The sequence below is a fragment of the Rhincodon typus genome, chromosome 16 (assembly GCF_021869965.1).
Source record: "Rhincodon typus isolate 14 chromosome 16, sRhiTyp1.1, whole genome shotgun sequence".
Lineage (NCBI taxonomy): Eukaryota > Metazoa > Chordata > Chondrichthyes > Orectolobiformes > Rhincodontidae > Rhincodon > Rhincodon typus.
In genome coordinates this window covers 42,259,187-42,277,931 of record NC_063347.1, presented here as the reverse complement: position 1 = coordinate 42,277,931, position 18,745 = coordinate 42,259,187, and positions in this window count along the sequence as shown.

Below are 18,745 nucleotides of genomic sequence, written 5' to 3'. Positions count from 1 at the left end.
GCACAATAGACGCAGTAGTTTTGACCTAAGTAGGGTAGAATGCTGATGTATTGTTTGTTGTAATCTGGCTAGCTGCCTAATCCACTGAGACACAGCTGCACTGTTGATCTGCTTTTGTCTGTCTTTACTGGACCACTTTGATTGTTGGCAAGCTGTACTCCGTACTACAGATGTCTTTCCTTTAGTTAGTGGACAATATAACATAATTATAATACTGCTCAATGTGCCGTTACTCAAGTTGTACAGAAGGTTGAACCTGTTCTAGACGTTATATCAACAAAACAGTTGTTCTTCCTCCATATATTAATGATGCCACTAGTGAGAGTCAGGGGGAAGCTTGGATAAAGCCTGGAAGCTGGACTGACACTGATCCTCAGAGATTTGCTATTGCTGTTGGGGTGGTTTTAAGCTAACTTGTCAGGGGACTGAGAACGTGAGGGATGACCCAATTTGGAAGGTAGTAAATTTGGTAGCAGGAAGTAGAAAAGATGCGAGGGAGAATAGAAGACAGGAGAATCAAAGCCGAGCATCAAGAATACTTCCAATGTGGACTTAAGTCAAAAATACTAAGAGCACTATACCCGAATGCACACAGCCTTAACAACAGCGTATGTTATGTGATGGCACAAATAGAGGTAAACGGGTGTCACCTAATTGCCCTTACAAAAATATATCTGCATGGTGACCAGGACTGGGAATTGAATATTCAATAATATTTGATATTTAGGGATTAAGGACAAGAAGGAACAGGAGATGGTGTTGAGCTGATAATAAATGATGAAATCGGTAGATTAGTAAGGGAGGATCTCAGATTGGAAGAATATTTAGAATATGTTTGGGCAACAGGCAAGGGCAGCAGATGTTGGTTAGAGTTAATTGTAGGCCACAAAATATTAATGGTAGTGTGGGACATGGGATTAATCAGGAGATGAGAGACATGTGCCATGAGCAATACAGTAATTATGGGTGGCTTCAATCTGTATTCAGACTGGGTAAACTGCATTCAGGCTGGGTAAACCAATTAAGGACTTAATCATTGGAAGATGAGTTTCTGGGGTATATTTCTAGAGCAATGTGGTTGAGTCACTGACTAAAAGATAGGCTATTTTAGATCTTGTATAATGAAAAAAAGAGCTAATTAATAATCTTGTCAAAAGAATCTTTTCGGATGAGTGACCGCAATATGATAGAATTTTACATTATGTTTGTAAGTGTGGTAATTCAGTCTGAAGCAAGGTTATTAAAGGTTGTATAAGATTAAAAGTAAAGGCTTATAAAATGCCAGAAATAGTTGGAAATCTGAAGATGGGGATGATTTTAGAATACAGCAAAGTCGAGTTGAGAAACTGCTAAGGAGAGGGAGAAAAGGATATTAATACACCGTAGCAAATAAACATAGACTCTTAAAAACTTTGATAGGTATGTAAAAAGGAAATGTATGACTAGGATGCATGTTTGTTTGTGACAGGCAGAGTCAGAAGAATTTACAATGAGGAATAGACAAAAAGGCAGAGAAGCTAAATGATCACTGTGCATCTGTTTCACTGAGAAAGATACAAGAAATCTCCTAGAGATTTCATAGGCGTAGCATAGAGATTGAGGATTTTAAGGTGTCATGTCAGGACTCAGGCGAGGGAGGACAGGTGGGGACAAAGGTCAATGTGGTGAGCCTCCATGTGAGGGCTTGAGTGGAAATGACCTGCTGAGGTAATGCGAGGTATGAGAACATGTGGAGGCTCTTGGGGGTACCTGGTGACCAGGCAGTGCCCAGTGGATAATAGTGTCCATCTCAAGTTGCATTCGCTACCATCACTTGCTGTTCTCCAGATGCTAACTGCAACTGGAAGATAATTGGGGCAATGACCAGAGTGAGTAGAGTCACTGTTAGTTTGATGGGCAAAGGCACAGGATCTATGTCTGCTGGATGCGAAGACTTTGAAAGGGCAAGTGCATGAAATGTGTGTTTGCAAATGCCAGTACATTTAATTTGAACGAATTTCATCATCTGTTTGCAAGGCATGTGGATTGAACATGGTTAGGGTTCAAATACTGGTCAAAGGTGATGGGCATTATGCCACTCATGTATGCAAATTGACCGTTGGCATCTCAATGATGCAGAGGTTACTGGCAATGGTTTTAAAACAGGGGAATGGTGGCCAAAAATGACCCATGACTTGTTTAAGCAAGCTGGAGATGATCACCTCATTATCTGTCAAGTAAGTATTGTGATGAACCCTACTAAATGGAATGGTGCGTTGAACATTAATGTGGGTCTGGGATGGGAAGGGGGTAAGAGTGTAGCAGAAATTCTCTTTCTCATGTAATGCATTGCTCTTTCAGCTGCTACTGTACCTTCACCAAGTTGGTGAATGAAATGAGGCTGAAGCAGAATGAACTACGGAGACATGGCCCTGTATGTCTCACTGTCTGGGGGGTGCGTGTAGCCTTCATCTTCCGGGTTAGGCCACCACTGACTGTTCTCAAAGTGAAGAAGGTGCTTTTCTCGTTGTGTTCCAACATAGGTCATTAGCACCAAGGGTCATGTGTCCAGCCACTGGTAGGATGCTAGCTGCTCTGGCTACCTTCCTAAGAATGTGAAGACAGATACAGGAGGACCAGAGCTAACGGCCAGCCCAGAGCAGCAGCAGACCACTGCAGAGCAGCACCCAGCACAGGCAGAGGATATAGTCACATGGCCATTCAGGATGCATCAGATCCGCAGGAAAGGCAGGGACTGTCCTGACATATTGCCTGGGAATGAGCAAGGCACAGTATTGACGTAGGCTTCATTATTCCCGAGACACTATGACAGGACTATGCCCAATGCTAGTGTGGGACTCGAGGACTGTGAGAGTGGGAGGTCATTCTTCCTAATGGCTGTGAAGGTGATAACTCTCGGTTAATTGAGTGGGCAAAAGCTCAGCAAATGGATTATAATGTTGGAAAATATGAGGTTATGCACTTTGGCAGGAAGAATAAAGGTGGTAAATATTAGTTAAATGGAGAAAGACTGCAGAAAGCCACAGAACATAAGGTTTTGAGAGTCCGTGTCTATGATTCACAGAAAGCTATCATCCAAGTTCAGTGAGTGATAAGGAAGGAAAGTTAAATGTTTGCCTTTATTTCAAAGGGAATGGAGTATAAAAGTAGTGAGGTATTGTTAAAACTATACAAAGTACCATACAGACCACAACTGTGAACAGTTTGGGCCCCTTATCTAAGGGAAGATATATTGGTATTGGAAACAATCCAGAGAAATTTCACTTGGCTGAAACCAGGTATGTAAGAACTGTCTTATGAGGAGAGGTTGAGTAAGTTGGACTTGTACTCATTAGAATTTAGAAGAATGAGAGATGACCTTGTTGAAACATACAAGATTCATAAGGGAATTGACAAGGTAGATGTGGAAAAGTTGTTTTCCCCTGTGGGAGAGTCTAGGATCCCCAAGGTGTTGCACATTTAAGATAGATGAGAAGGAATTTCTTTTCTCAGATATTAGTAAATCTGTAGAGTTCTTTACCACAGAGGGCTATCGAAGATGTGCTGTTAACTATATTCAAGGTTGAAATTTTTAAGCAGTAAAGGAATCAAGGGTTATGGGGAAAAGGCAGAAAAGTGGAGTTGAGGGTTATCAGCCATGATCTCATGGAATAGTGGAGCAGACCTGATGGGCTGAATGACCTGTTTCTGCTCCGACATCCTCCAGTCATTTGGTTTGTTGGATCCTTCCAGGGAGCGATAGGGTGTTGACCTGTGTGGGATCTCTCAGTTGTGCAAACACAAATGCATCAGGGCATTGACTGATGCCATCTGCGCTAGGTCATACCAATTCATTCCATCCCTTGATGATGAAGTCAGTGCTGCAGCCAGGCAATAGGATTTAGGAACATAGGCTTGTTTCTCCCAGGTGCAAGGTGCCATTTACTATGTAGATTGCACTCAGAGGGCCATATCATAACACTGCATGGTTCATCAGTGGGAAGGAGTTTCATTCGATTAATGTTTTAAGAGATCTATGATCACTATTACCACTTTGTGGAGGTGTGTGCCTGCTACCCTGGCAGCTGCCATGACTCCTATATCCTGGAGGTGTCTCATTTCCCTGGTGTGTTTGAGAGTCTGGTGCCTTATAAGGCTGGTTACTGGGGGTGGGGGGGGGCAAGGACTATCCACTGTGATCATGGCTCATGACGTTGCACAACGCCCTGATTGATGCAGAGCACAGATACAGTGCTACTTATGCTTTAGTCAGTGCTGTGGTGAGGCAGACTATTGGGCTGCTGAGGACACGGTTCCACTGCTTGCACCAGTCCTTTGGAGGAAGCCTCTGGTTTTGTCCGGAAAGTGTGTGCCATATCATCCTGGCCTGCCGTGTGCTCCGTACAATTGAAGCAGGCAACGAGGTGGTGAGCTGAATGCTGAGGAACTGGGAGCATGGGAACAGCCTTCTGAGCAGGAGGTCACTGGGAGCAAGGAAGCTCTCTTTATGTGTGAAAGAATTGAACTGTGTTAGGCACTACAAACCAGACCGGTTACATTTGATGAGATCTCTGTGCTGCAGACTGTAGTAGAATGTAAAACTGCTGTTGATTGTCATGCCAGCAGTTGGGTTTGCATTGTGGAGGTGAACTGCGGCCTCTGTTTATTTTGTTTAAGTTTGCTTTCGCTGGCTGCAAATAAAAGGTCATCTTTGGTATTCCCCAATTGCTTGCCTGCACATGATGTTCTTTATTGAACAATGTTGACCTGTGGGCGTTGGGGGCAGTTTGGCAATGACTTAGACAGAGTTGTTCAGATGGGATGTAAATAGCGACAGGCAAACTATGTGTCCTGGTTGTTAAACACTGACTAGGGTAAAAGAATGATGCAGTAAGTGCGAGGGAGTATCAGCTGTGCCAGCTTTGTGCCATGAGAGGTTTGGCTTTGTGGCTGCCACACCATTATATTATAATGAGGGCATTTCCTGTCCATGGGTGCCAGGGCTGCTGGTTAATTGACAGATATCCACTGAGTGGCAAGTTTTTCCAGGAATGATAAGTGGTAAGATCTGGCTAGATTTGGGCAAGAGTGGAACTAAAGGGGTTGGTAGGTAATTAATAAGATGAGTCAGGTAAGATAGGATGACAGATTTTGCTAGGCATCATGATAAGGAACCCACCAAGAAACTTGATGAAATTGACAGCTGAAGATCAAGCCCTGTATTTCAGAAGTAGTTCATTTGCTGTAAAATACTTTGTGATGTCTTCAGGTTGTGAAAGACACTATATAAATGCAAACCTGACTTTCTTTGTGAGAACTGCGGTAGGATGTAATAAGTAATAAGCGCTTTTGTACATTAAGAGTTCACTGATACTACTAAACTTTTGAATTTCTGGTTAACAATTTTGACAGCTGACAATGACTAATGTCATCATTACTTTTTTTCTTGTAAATTTGCAATTTGAGTGTCAATGCCAAATTATATAACTATAAAATAGTCTGCAATTGCTTTAAAACTCTTTTCTACTTTGATTTAACACACAATAGCAATTATGAGCATTTCAGCAATGATGAATACCTGTAAGCTGTTAGCTGCCAAAGAAGCCCATTACTGTGGGCACTTCTGCAAATGTAAACCATGTAAGGCATGTAAAGCTAAAATAGAATCGCTTATTTTGTTGTAAACCCACCACAATGATGCACTATCTTCTGAATACTCTAATCTTGGGATCAATCATACTACTTCTGCAGCAATTTTTAATGTATCCAGATGGACAACTGATATGAATTGTTAAATGAAATTATTTTACAACAGAGACTGTGGGCAGAACTTTTCCACTTCCTACTGTGGCCAATGGAGAGAAAGTTGGGAAAATATGGTGAGAATGAAAAAGTCATAACTTTTTGTTGAGGAATTTATTTTTTTGCCTTTTTGCCTTGAGCCTTAAATGTTGATTTCAGAATCTTTCCATTAAGTGGAGACTACCTTATTTCCAACTATTTGTAATACATTGGAGCCTCAACTTGCCTTATTTGTGTACCAGTTCAAATCCATCTCTCCTTCACTGAGAAACTCGATGGTATGGATATCTGATAGCTGCAGCTTGCCCCAAGCATCATCCAACTGCTTCTTCACAACAATATCCCTGCATGCTCCATGGTCACCAACTTTCCTTGACCCTTTGCCTAAGTCAGTATTGGTAACCTAACAGGTTCGCAACATTGTGATGTCTACTCTCAGACCAACTCTCTCACCACTTCAGCTCTGCCAACATTTTAATCTGGAGCTCAAGGACATCTACAGTTTACATGCTTCAGCCAGCTTGTTTTGTGTACAGGGACACCCGCATCTCCTACATCTATACAGGATGTATCTTATAGGTCTTAGCTTACTTACTTAGCAATCGCTCACTTTGCATTTAATTGGATGTGCAATCCTTTGTCTACTTCATCGTGCTTTCTTAGCACACATTCACTAACTTCAGCACTGACTTATCAGTTGCCAACCTTTGTGCCTTGTATTGCTATATAGCACAAAGGGAGAGACAGGCAGCCTGTTACAGTGGAGAGCACTGAACAGAAAGGAGGTGGACACATAGATGTGTGGCACCGTTCTCTCTGAACCTCACATCTGCAGTATGTGCCAGAATCTTACGCAGCAAAAACACCTGAATGTACTTCAGGTAGATGGCCATGTGTGGAGGTTAAAGTGAAGCACATCTTAGAGGGGTGAAGAAGGAATGGAGTCAGTCAAGGAGCTTGTCCAATTCCAGTCTGTGGGTTGCCCAGTATTTTTCTGTACTGAGGCAAAATGAGGGATTAAGATAGAAGTGGATGGAAGAACTATTAGTGTTGATGTATGAGCAGGACAGGAGGTGAGTTGTCCCCAGTGAGTGAGTTGGAAGCGCAGAGAGGGTTAATAGTTTAGGAAGATGAGGGAGATGAGAGTCATTGAGTGGACATGCTGCATGCAGTACTGAAAATTGTAGTTCATGGACCTTTGTGAGAGTTGTGCGCAGTTGCAAAGTTAGTGTGAGCGGTGACCTTATGAGTGTGAGGTAGCAGAGAGAAGATAGTGGCACTTATCGCTCCAGAATGCAAATGGTACCCCTACGATGAGAGAGAAGGTCAAAAATAAAAATCCCTGGAGACTCTGAGAACAGGCAAAAATGACATGTGGTTGGATTGTGTCTAATGCTGTTGTGTAATTTGCTGCATTATTTATATGTAACGGGAACTGTGCTGTTCTGCTGTTTACAGTAAAATCTCGGTTGGAGAATTGATTTGCACTTTTGATCAATTGGTAACTACTGGAGTGAGCCAGTGACAACCAGCACCACTTTTTTAGACTATGTTCAGTTGTCCTTGCCATAATGGATTGTACTTTCAAAGAAGTGAACAAAATATTAGGGGGAAAATTATGAAATTAAATATTGCTATCAAATTGTGTAGATTGAGGGAATGGGAAGTTTATTGTTTAAGCAATAAAACCTAGCAGACAACTGAGGATACTTGCACATGAGCTCCAAGGATTTTGATTTTTGAAGGTTTCTCATGGTTCTGAAAATTATTTTGTACTGCAAACCTTGTAGTGATAGAAAAATCATGATTTTCTGTGAGACTGGTTTCTAACAATTTGTTGGTACTCTTTCCCTCCAAGCCTATAACTTGAAGAATTTCTATAGGAAAACCTTTTATTACCAGCAAACGGAACATGGGGTAAAATATGTAACTGGTTCATTTTTGATATAAATGCAAATATATTTATATTGCATACTGCCAAATTTGAGCCAGATCACTGACTGTGCCATAAGATGGCATACTATTGCAATTTGTTGTTGTTGATACTGGAGATTAACTATTAACACTTCATTCAGCAGGCTGTATTAACTGATAATTTACTATTGAAGCCCCTGAAACAGTATTGATGTCCATAAATGAGTTTGCCTTTCAGTTTTATGATGCCACACAGTTCAGAAAAAAGACATGCAGTTCTATAGTACGTGCATGACATCAGGATATCCCAAAGGGTTTTACACCCATTGTGGTGCTTTGAAATGTAGTTGCTGTCGTAATGTAGGGAATATGGCAGCTAATTTATGCACTATAAGGTCTGCAGAATATGACCTTATAATGATTGGATAATTTATTTCTTTAATGATGTTGAATAAGGAATAAATATTGGACAGGGCACCTCTGAGGTGTTTTTCAAAATAATGCTATCAGATTTATCCGAGAAGGTAGACAGCTCTCCAGTTTAATGCTTTGAATGAGGGATGTTTCACTCAGCGCTGCACTAGAGCATTAATCTAAATTATGTACTCAAGCTTGAGGAGTGGGATTTGAACACCTGACACTGTGACTCAGAGGGAGGATGCTGCCTGTTGAATCATAACTTATGGCTCAGTCATTGGCTCATTGTAATCAATTCTTTATTACCCTTTATAACTCACTCAGCCCAGAATTATGATACAAAAGTTGAAATCCAACATCGTAAACGCCATCTAATTTTTTTCTTCCTGTTTTGTGCACCTTCCAGGCCTGGGCATTTTAAAAGGCTGTTCCTCCAATTTAATACTTCAAGGTTGAAAAGCTAAATGGATGCCTAACCCTAGCCAACTCCTAATATTGTCACCATGTTATAAATTACAGGCTATCGATCTTTGACTGTCGTCAGCTGATTTAATACCTGGGACTTATAGCCTGAAACAGTTTCAAAGAGGGACCACAAAACTGAACTCGAATGAACTACCTGATCCACATGGCTCAGCCAAGTTTCACGAAACCAACGTGGAGTCTTCTCAGAACAATCTGAGATGAAATTAACATTTTCCCTAAGGGCAAGTAAACTAGTCAGTGAAGGCCCATAGAAGGTGTGAAAGATCCTCATCTATTAGTTTAAACTATTGAGTACCATCACATCAATTAATGATTAAGCCTGAAAAACTTCAGCAGACACTGAATATATAACAAACCGTTATTTCGTGGACGTCTTCTGGCAGAGAGCAGGAGGTAGATTAAAGAATTCAGCACTGAACATACACAGCTGTGCATATGCCAGCAGCTAATGCAACTACTTCAAGCAAGTGGTGATTTGTGCCTGTCAAAGTGGAGCAGTCCTTAGTGGAGTGAAAGGGGACTGCAGGCAGTCATGCAGATACTGCCACAGTCAATCAGGGGCATGTCTGATTCCAGTCTGGGGATTGACTGTATTTAGTCAGCTGATTTGTCCCACCAGAGTGCTCAAATTGACTTACATATCTTTCTGATATGAGCTGCAGCAGCTCCATTTGGCACCTCTGCTGCCTAATGCGTTTCTGAATAGATCAGGAGCTGGGTTGGAAATCTGAATCTGTTTTAGCTTTGTAACACTCACGCAAATGTACATTTTACCACTGCATGCTCATAAAAGGAAGTCAGAGTTTAATTGAACAATTTAATATTAAAGAAAATAGAAAATCTTTCTTGGTCCTCATGGATTAATAGTACATGTGGAGCGTACAGTGAGTATTGGAGTTTGACTGAACTGTAGGCCCCAGGTTTCCACGCTAATTGGATCGCTGTTTCTAACACATGTGACACAATTCATGAGGCTTCTTTCAAAGGACAGATGGTAAAGAATTCCGACTGCTTCCCCCACTCTGAAGTTAATTATTTTAATTTTATGCAGAAATGCTAATGTTGCTTTTTTGAATAATTATTCTAAATCACTAAAATTTACCACCAGCTGAAGTCAGTCTCTCATGAGGATAAGACATTTCTTTTTAACAAAAAAAATCACTGCATCAATGGAAAAATACCAAATGCACAAAGCAAATATTAAAAGATACATCAGTGGGGAAAGGCATCACTTCAAATACAACCGAGGAACAGAATTGTGCTGAAAGTAGATAAAAGGATTGAAATTATTTTTGTTGATATGTCTGTTTCTGTCACATGGAATTTTTGTTTGTAAAACATGCTATTGTGGTATGACAGTGTACATGCAGGGGGTACTTATTTCTAGCAGTAACACGTATATTTGATGATTCGTTCACACTGTTAACATTTCAAACACAAAATCTGAATTATGTGCAGTGAAGGACATCAATTTGTTGAAACCTTCAGCTGTATAGTTATTAAAGTATAGCGATCATCCAAAATATCATTTGTAAACATCAATTGTACAGTCAGCAGAAAAGTTCAGTTTTTAAAATGAAGAAGCAAAAACAGCTCATTGAAGGGACTAAGGTTAATTAAAATGAAAAGTGGGCAATTGAAGGACTTTTAATTCCTCCTCTGCCGAGCAGAAAATGGGCAATTGGGATGTTATGTGGTCTGCTTAGACCTTTTAGGAAAGCTTTCTACAATGCCCCTCATGGCAGACTGGTCAAGAAAGTGAGAGCCCCAGGCAAAGTGGCATGTTGGTCCAAAACTCGGCTGGAGGGGCAGGAAACAGCAGGTGATGTTTGAGGAATGTTTCTGTGATGGGTCTGTTTCCAGTGGGGTTCAGTAAGTGCTTACTCTTGAGGACCATGCTGGCTGTAGTGTACATTAATGATTTGAACTTAAACGTAGAAGCCATGATCAAGAAGTTCACAAATGACACAACAGCTGTTTGAGTGGTAAGTCGTGAAGAGGATAACCATAAACTGCAGAGGATACCAACCAGCTTGACAGAAGTGTGGCAAATGGAATTTAACTTGAAAAAATGTGAGGTAATACATTTGGGATGGGCTAAAAAGGAAAGGGATTACAGTATGAATGGTAGGATGCTGGAAAGTACTGAAGATCAAAGACACCTTTTTGTACATATCCACAGATCCCTGAAGGTAGCAGAGCAAGTTGATCAGGAGGTTAAAAAGGTGTTTTGGATACTTGCCTTTATCAGCAGAGGCATAGAATATAAGACCATAGAAGTTATGGTTAGTTACTTGTCAGGCCATGTGTGCAGCTCTGGTCACTGTGTTATAGGAAGGATGTGGTTACATTAGAGAGGGAGTGGAGGAAATTTATAAGGAGGTTGCCTGGGTTGGAGGATCTAAGATATGAGGACAAATATGATAGGCTGGGGTTGTTTTCTTTTGAGCAGTAAGCATTGAGAGTGGATTTGGCAGAGTTGTGAAAGATTGAAGGATATAGGGTGAATAGGAAGGCACTTTCTCCATTAGTAGAGGAGTCAATAACCTGGGATATAGAATTTTGAAAGGAGGTTGAAGCATATGTGGAGAGTCGAAGAGAATGTTTTTTCCGCTCTGTAGATAGTCACAAGGTGCACTGACAAAGTCTACCTTTTAGTGAAGGATAATGTAGAAGTCAGGTAGAAACTCCAAACAAGGCTTTGCACAGAACTTGGAATCCATCTTGTTGCAAAGTAAAAAGCTACCTGCTTGTGGGTCTAAGCATGAAAACTTGTAAAATGGTCAAAGCTGCAGCTTTCATTGCATTATAAGCAGCTGCTATCAATGTCTCCATGCTGCATGTAGAAGTCCAGATTGGTACGGTCATGGCTCTAGATTCCAATTTGAAAAATAGCTTTCAGGGTGTTACAGCACTTCAAAACTCTGTTCTCCAACAGATCAGCTCCCTAAAGATCCTCTGCAAATATTTCTTGTGCTGAGAACCTCTTTCCATCTCCCTCTCCTAGCAGCTTATTTTGCTCTGTGTGACTGTTTGTTTGTTCTCTCAGTCATGCTTAATGGCAAGAGTAGGTGGGTGCTTCGGCCTTAATAGTTCACCAGCCATTAGACAACTGCCTGTACACTGTTAAAACTTTACCCAGGTATAGAAAGCACCCAAAAGTCATAGAATTGCTTGACAGCCAGCATTCCAAAATGGCAGCACTGGTGGCAATGACATGTTGATGATGTTACGAAGTGCCTGTTCAGCTTGATGCCTGTGGAAGTTACATGCACATATACTAACACATTTACAAATGTAATGTCGGCAAAACTTGTATCAGAGACTGTGTGTGCCTGCCTTTGACACCATTTCAGAACTTTAGGGGACCTTGCAGCTCCAAAAAGAATCATGTGACAGGGCCCAGTGTGGGCCTCAATACCTGATCATTACTTTGTTACAACTTGAAGACTTTGCTGTGCCATATTTCCTACACTGCAATAGGGTTTACACTTTTAAAGGGTTTAATTGACTATAAAGCACTTTGGGACATCCTAAAGTTGTAAAATGCATTGCAGAAGTACATGTTCTTCCTTTTTGGTTGATCTTGAGTTAATCAGTAAACATAAGACACAAGCGATGAAAATAAACTCATCTTTAGTGTGAGTATTTCTGCATTTTAATGTTGATATGTTGAAATTGACTGCTTGAGATGTTTTTAAATTGAAAGTGCTTAAATGTCATACTGGGAAGTCAAGGAGTTGTGGCAGTCAGAGTACATACTCAGTAAGTGTCACTATACAGACAATCTAGCTGTGAAATTATCCTGTGTGAATATTAGTGTGAAAATCTTAACATGCTTGTCTGCTGTTTTAAGGCTGAGAGTGTTAAACTGTTCATTTTAAATGGTCTAATTCATCCCTTTAAACAGCAAACAGAAGAATTCCATAAGAATTTGTGTGGGATGATAACATTTACAGTTTCCATACAAATCTTTTGCATCATAAACTATTTCTGCAAGTATAGTAAAGACGCACCATCCAACCTCTCTTGCAGCAATTTTTGTAGCAAAGCTGTCAACTTCAGGGTGATGCTGTCCCCTTTGAGTCACAATATCCCAATCTCTCCCTTGGTTGACATTTCAGTAAAATACTGCATGACTCAGAGATGCTGAGTTTAGGATAAGGCATTACCAATAGCTCAATCTACCTCTTTAGGCAGAGGCCAGATCACTTGACATTTTACAACAGATGCAGGGGCTTTCAGCCAGTGACTGAGTTCGCCTTGCTTCCTCAAGTGATGCCATTAAAACATATTAACTGGCCAATAATCTCATTCCAATTTGTGGAACTTTGTGCAAACCGACTGTTATGTTTCCCTACATTACAATAGTGAATATGACTCAAAATAATTGATTGGCTGGGAAAGGCTGTGATTTGTGGGACTATTAAACTTCCTTTTTAGTTTTATAGTAGTCTACTTATCATTTATCAAGTCTGCTTGTCATTTTTAATTACTTAGATTTTTTAAAGTTGAAATGAAATGAAGCACGTTGCTTTCCTTGTTCCATCTTAATAACCTTACCGCTTAAGAATGTGATGACTATTGTTTTCATATTATTTGGCTGATAGTGTTGACATTTAGATTGTCAGTTCTATGAGGTCTGAATAAAATAATCTTAAAAATTAGAGATCAGTGGAGAATGATTTCAGATTCTACAGGTAAATAGCATTGATTTTCAGAAAGCAAATTCAGCATATATGGAAAATTACTTTGCTTTGCAAAAACAATACCAGTTTAATTAAATTAGTACTCCCAATGTTTAGCTATGTCATAAACTCCTCTATGCATTGCCACTTGTATAATTAATAATTAACCTGTTGGTGCAGCACACAGATAAAGACAACGTGCATTCATTTGTTACTGAACAGTACCATATTGAGTTTCTGTAAAACTGTCACCAGATCCCATTGACCAAAAATATGTGAAGCGAAATGCTTGATTATACAGTACAATTACTTAACTAAATTTGTGCTTGTGCAGGTGTTGTTTACATAGAGTATTTTTTCTTTTGCTGTGTTTGTTACAAACATCCGAATTCGTGTCAAAGTTATAAGAGAATGAGTATTATTTCTTGAGCGCACAATTTTGTGTGATTCAGTATTCTTAGCTTTTTATGCTGTCAGTCATATCATCTGGTACGTGTACAAGGATGAATGGTGATTTAGTGTTTTGTTACATTTTCATACTTTTAACAATAAATTACATCAAAGTTTTTTAAAAACTGCTGTTCTAAATCAATTTCTGTTAAAGTTATAGTTCTATGTACCAAAATGAATGTTGCATTTGCTTATCCATAGTTGCCTTTTGAAGTTTTGTTTCATACTCCAAAACGTTCTCTCACATTGCTAGAATCAAAACTTGATTCCTTGCTTCTCTTACAGCGTGTACAATGGGGTCCTATTGGGATGAGTCTGGATGGCTCTACTGAGAGTCAGTGTGGACTCAATGGTGGAATGGCCTGCTTCCACACTGTAGGGATTCTATGATTCGCAAAAATAAGGTTGGGACAGTTTATGAGAAACACAATTACCAGGTTTAGTTTGTGCAACATCCAGACTAATAGTGTTTCAATAGAAATTTGCAGGTTATTAAAGTGTTGACGAAGGCTAAGTTCTCAGTTTTGTGAGTATTCACGGAAGAAGACTTGGCAGTTTGCAGGAAGGAACTGGTATGAACCAGCGATAGCAAACCTAAAGATTTGCTAACGTGGGGTAATTTCTCTAGATTTGAATCACTGATCGTGTTGAGGAATAGATGAGACTGTGTTTCACTGTGTTTTAAGATCTTTCAAATTGGCTTCAATGTCTACATGGTTTGTTTCTTTTTTATTTTGTATTGTCTTGTGTGTAATAAAGTTATGTTATGTTGATAATGTACTCTGCAGCCTCGCGTTTCAAAATATGACCATGATGTTAATGAAAATTTTAAAAAAAAAGCTATGATCCTTCAGGCCAGATTTCATTCTGGAATCTGATTTGTTCAAAAGAACAATCAGACAGACTCATAACATTACCCATGTGAAGCTCATAAGCAATTTATTTATTTGAATCTTATTCAAATTCATTGATCAAACATAGTTACAGCAAAATTATTCAACTTATGCCTCACAAACAGATGTTTTGAATTACCTTTTACATTGTCTAGAGTCATTCTCGTGTGGCAAGGCCAACATATTTATTCAGCACGCTGCCTTCCCTACAGTTCTGATCTAACAAGTACCAGTCATGCTGAACTACAAGGCTACCTAATGCGTTTTTGTTATTGCCATCAGTCTTTATCTCTACTGTCCCTGTTCATTTAATGAACCTTGTACTCTTGGATTGGGTCTTTGTTGTTATTCTGATGGTACTGATTTCCTGGTGTAAATTGCCTTGAATGTTCTGATATTGCTCATAGATTCATTGAATACACCTTCAGTGAACTTGACAAGATTTTCCTGTGACTCATTACTTGCCTAGTTTTTTGCTTCATTGCAAGACCCTTGTCCTCCAAAGATTCAGTTGAACCTTATTAGCCGGGTTTTGGAAGATTTGATTGCTGCTACCAACCACTTCATTATCGTTTCCAAGAAAATAAAGTTAGATTCATTAATGTAAAAAGTAGAGTTGTGAGTCTGCTTTCCTATGCAAAAACATTTCAGCAAAGCTACACATTGTCTTCGTCTTTGAATTGCCATTACCTCAGTCTTACTGTTTAATAGGGCCACTTAGTAATTCTCCACTGGAATAATTTCCTGCAAAACTAAATTCTTGTCTTGTGTTTTTCAGTTATTAGGCAGAAAATATGCATTAGAACAGGAGAATCTTTTTCAGCAAATCTTAAAAGTGCAAGAGTATTCTTCCCAGACTTTTCCATGTAGGTGTCATGAATTTTCTTAGAAGGCTTGATTTGAGTAATATCATACTTTAAGCAGACCCTCCAGTCCTCTGAAATATTTATAAAATTTCCTCAAAGTGGATTTTACTATTAGATAGAAATATTCTTTGCTCAGAATTGCCTGGAACTATTTTGTTTGCATCTTTTGTCTTGTCATGTATGTTAAGGTGAGCAAAACAGCAGTACAGTGCAATTCAGTAAAGATGGGCATCTTTTGATATCATTCCCAATGGTAGTCCATCAGATGAATGCCTTGGCATACTATTTGCCCTTCTGGGTAATGCCAAAGCTATTTTCATCTAGTGTTCAGGCAGACAAGAGTGGTAGGCGTGGCGTATTATCCCTGTACTGTTAATCCAGAAACCCAGCTAATATTCTGTGGGTCCGGGTTCAAATCCTGCCATGGCAGGTGGTCGAATTTGAATTCAATAAAAAGAATCTGGAATTCAGGGTCTAATGATGACCATTAAACCATTGTTAATTGTCAGGAAAAAAAACCCCATCTGGTTCCTAATGTCTTTTAGGAAAGGAAACTGCCATTCCTACTTGGCCTGGCCTACATGTGACTCCAGATCCATAGCAATGTTGTTGATTCTTAACTTCCTTCTGGGAAATTGGGGATGGGCAATAAATGTTGGCCTAGCCAGAGATGCCCTCATGCCATGAGTGCATTAAAAAAATGTAGACAGCATTGAATAGAAACAATGTAGAGGGCACACATGTTACCATATCTAAACTAGCCTGTCCCTAAGTGGTGCTTATCCTGCATACAAAAATTCCCAACAGTGAGTGATAGTTGGTGTCCTAGTGTTCAGATGCAGATATATGACTCCAATTGAGTTTAGTGGATCACTGCTCAATTGGACCTTTTAGAACTGGGCTTTAACTGGTGACAATATAGTCTGGATAAATTCATTATTCATTTCTTAAGATCGTTGAATTGTTGAAGGAGTTATCTGATGTAGACAATATGTTTCACTTCTCTGTACTCATTGCTAGTTAAATTTGGAGTTAATAAGAGCCGTACTCAAATAGACAATGAGATGTCCATTCAAGTACTAACTGATTGAGCTACGCTGCAGATGTCAGAATAAGTTGCACATGCTCTGTATCTTGAAAAGTTGGTAGAATCTTTCATAATTAAACATTTTTCAATGAAATTTAATAAAGCAGAATTGTCTTCTTGTGATCACAAATTTGTTTATAGCTCAGTGTGGCAATGAACAGCTTTCAGTACAACAGTAATTTGTTTCATTGATTAACTAATATTTGAAAAGGCTCAGTTTTTATAGAATCATAGAACGATCCAACATAAAAAGACACCATTAAGCCTAGCCATGTTTGTTCTACCGGCTAATTGGATAGTGTTGATTGTATAATGGTGTAAATATCTGATACAGTTAATACTGAGCAGTGCAAAAAGCACCACCTACCATGATGTTAGAAAGATTTAATTGCAGAACAGCTTAAGATCTTGAAGGACTAAGACCTAGCAATTAGGTCCTCCTGATAGTCTCTGTCACCATTATATCAAGGTAATGTTGCCAACACAAAATAAACTACATCTTGTTCAAGCTAAGGTGACTTCTTATTAAACTAGCAACCCTAAAAGAGGATAATGGCAGCGAACTGACTCCATGATGAGCAGTAGTGCAGACAATCTCATAGAACAGGGCAGTCTGCTGTGAGGATTGTTTATGCAACAGCATTGTTTACTTAATCGCATTCTAATTCTCTTTATCCTTTGTCCTGTAATTTTAAAAATAATCTTTACTAAAACTTAGTATCATTCCTCGTGACTGAAATCCCTCACCTATTCTAATAAATGTCTTTCGTACTCACTCATAGGCCTTGATATCCTTCCTAAAAGGTGCTGCTCAAAACTAAACACCAGCCTTCAGTGGAGGCTTATTGGAATTTATAGAGCTTCAGCATAATTTCCTTCATATTCATACTTTATGCCTCTGTTTATAAAAAGCAATGATTCTATATGCTTTGTTCGCAGAGGAACATTCTGAGGAAGGGTCACTCGACCTGAAACTTTAACTCTGATTTCTCTCCACAGATGCTGCCAGACCTGCTGAACTTTTCCAGCAATTTCTATTTTTGTTTCGGATTTACAGCATCCACAGTTCTTTCAGTTTTTATTAAGCATGTTATTCATTGAAGTTATTCATGAATTAAAACATTTTTATATTTGAATTGTGGGTGGGAGCAGACATCCCATCCATCAATCTGACCTAAATGATTCACAGATCTCAAATCTTGTTGTTGCTAAAATCAAAGACGTCTCTGCAAGTTTCTTTGTTTTGGATTAGTGATAACAAGTTCTATTTGAGTACTAAAAGACCTTGAAGAGCAATATCTTGCAAAAACTTGGGGTGACATAAGGAAGAGAGGAACAACAACTGGATATGAACGAGATGGGAAAGCTGTGATGGATTTGTTCAGTAACGAGAAAAACAACATGAGGATCCAGCATGTTGGGGGACCAGCCAAGCAGAGATTTGTTACAAAGATGGAAAAGAAATGTAGTGAAGCAGTGATGATGCTGGGACTGCCAGGAAGGAGGAGAAAACTAAGGCCTAACAACAGATGTGAAAAAGTTGAGATGTTTAAACGGAGCAGGATAAAATATGGAGATGGAGAAAGGTGGTCACCATGCAGTTGTACTGTTCCCAAATAGAAAAGGAAAGGCCAGAAGAAGAAACTAATCAGTGCTTAAATAGTGATAGCAATCATGCAACATGAAGAGTAAGTAAAATATGTATAAAATGCATTTTTATTGTATACAAAAGAAAACAGAAAGTCATCCATAGAAGTTTGAAACTAAAATAGAAAATACAGGAAAATGCTTAAAGAGTACAAAGGTTAACTTTTTGCAGCTTAGACAATTCAGCCACCTTTTCACTTTACAGATGCTGGTCACAGATATTACAATGTTTTTGATTTTCTTTTATTGCAGTCGTTTTATTTCTATGCTGACAAAGATTAACGAGGAGTAGGAGTGTTAGTTCCTTGTAAAGTGGCTGCTTTGACGCTATGGAGTTAAGGTCTTGAAACCTGTTATTAATTGAACTGAAGAGTTGTCACATCATTGATCTAGATGTGTTCAGCAGATTCTAATTGTTTAAACCCTCAAAATAATGCTGAAGGTCACACACTGCCGAACCAAAGTTACAGGCACCACATACAGTGGATTAAATTGATTGTTTGTCTGTTTTGCAAC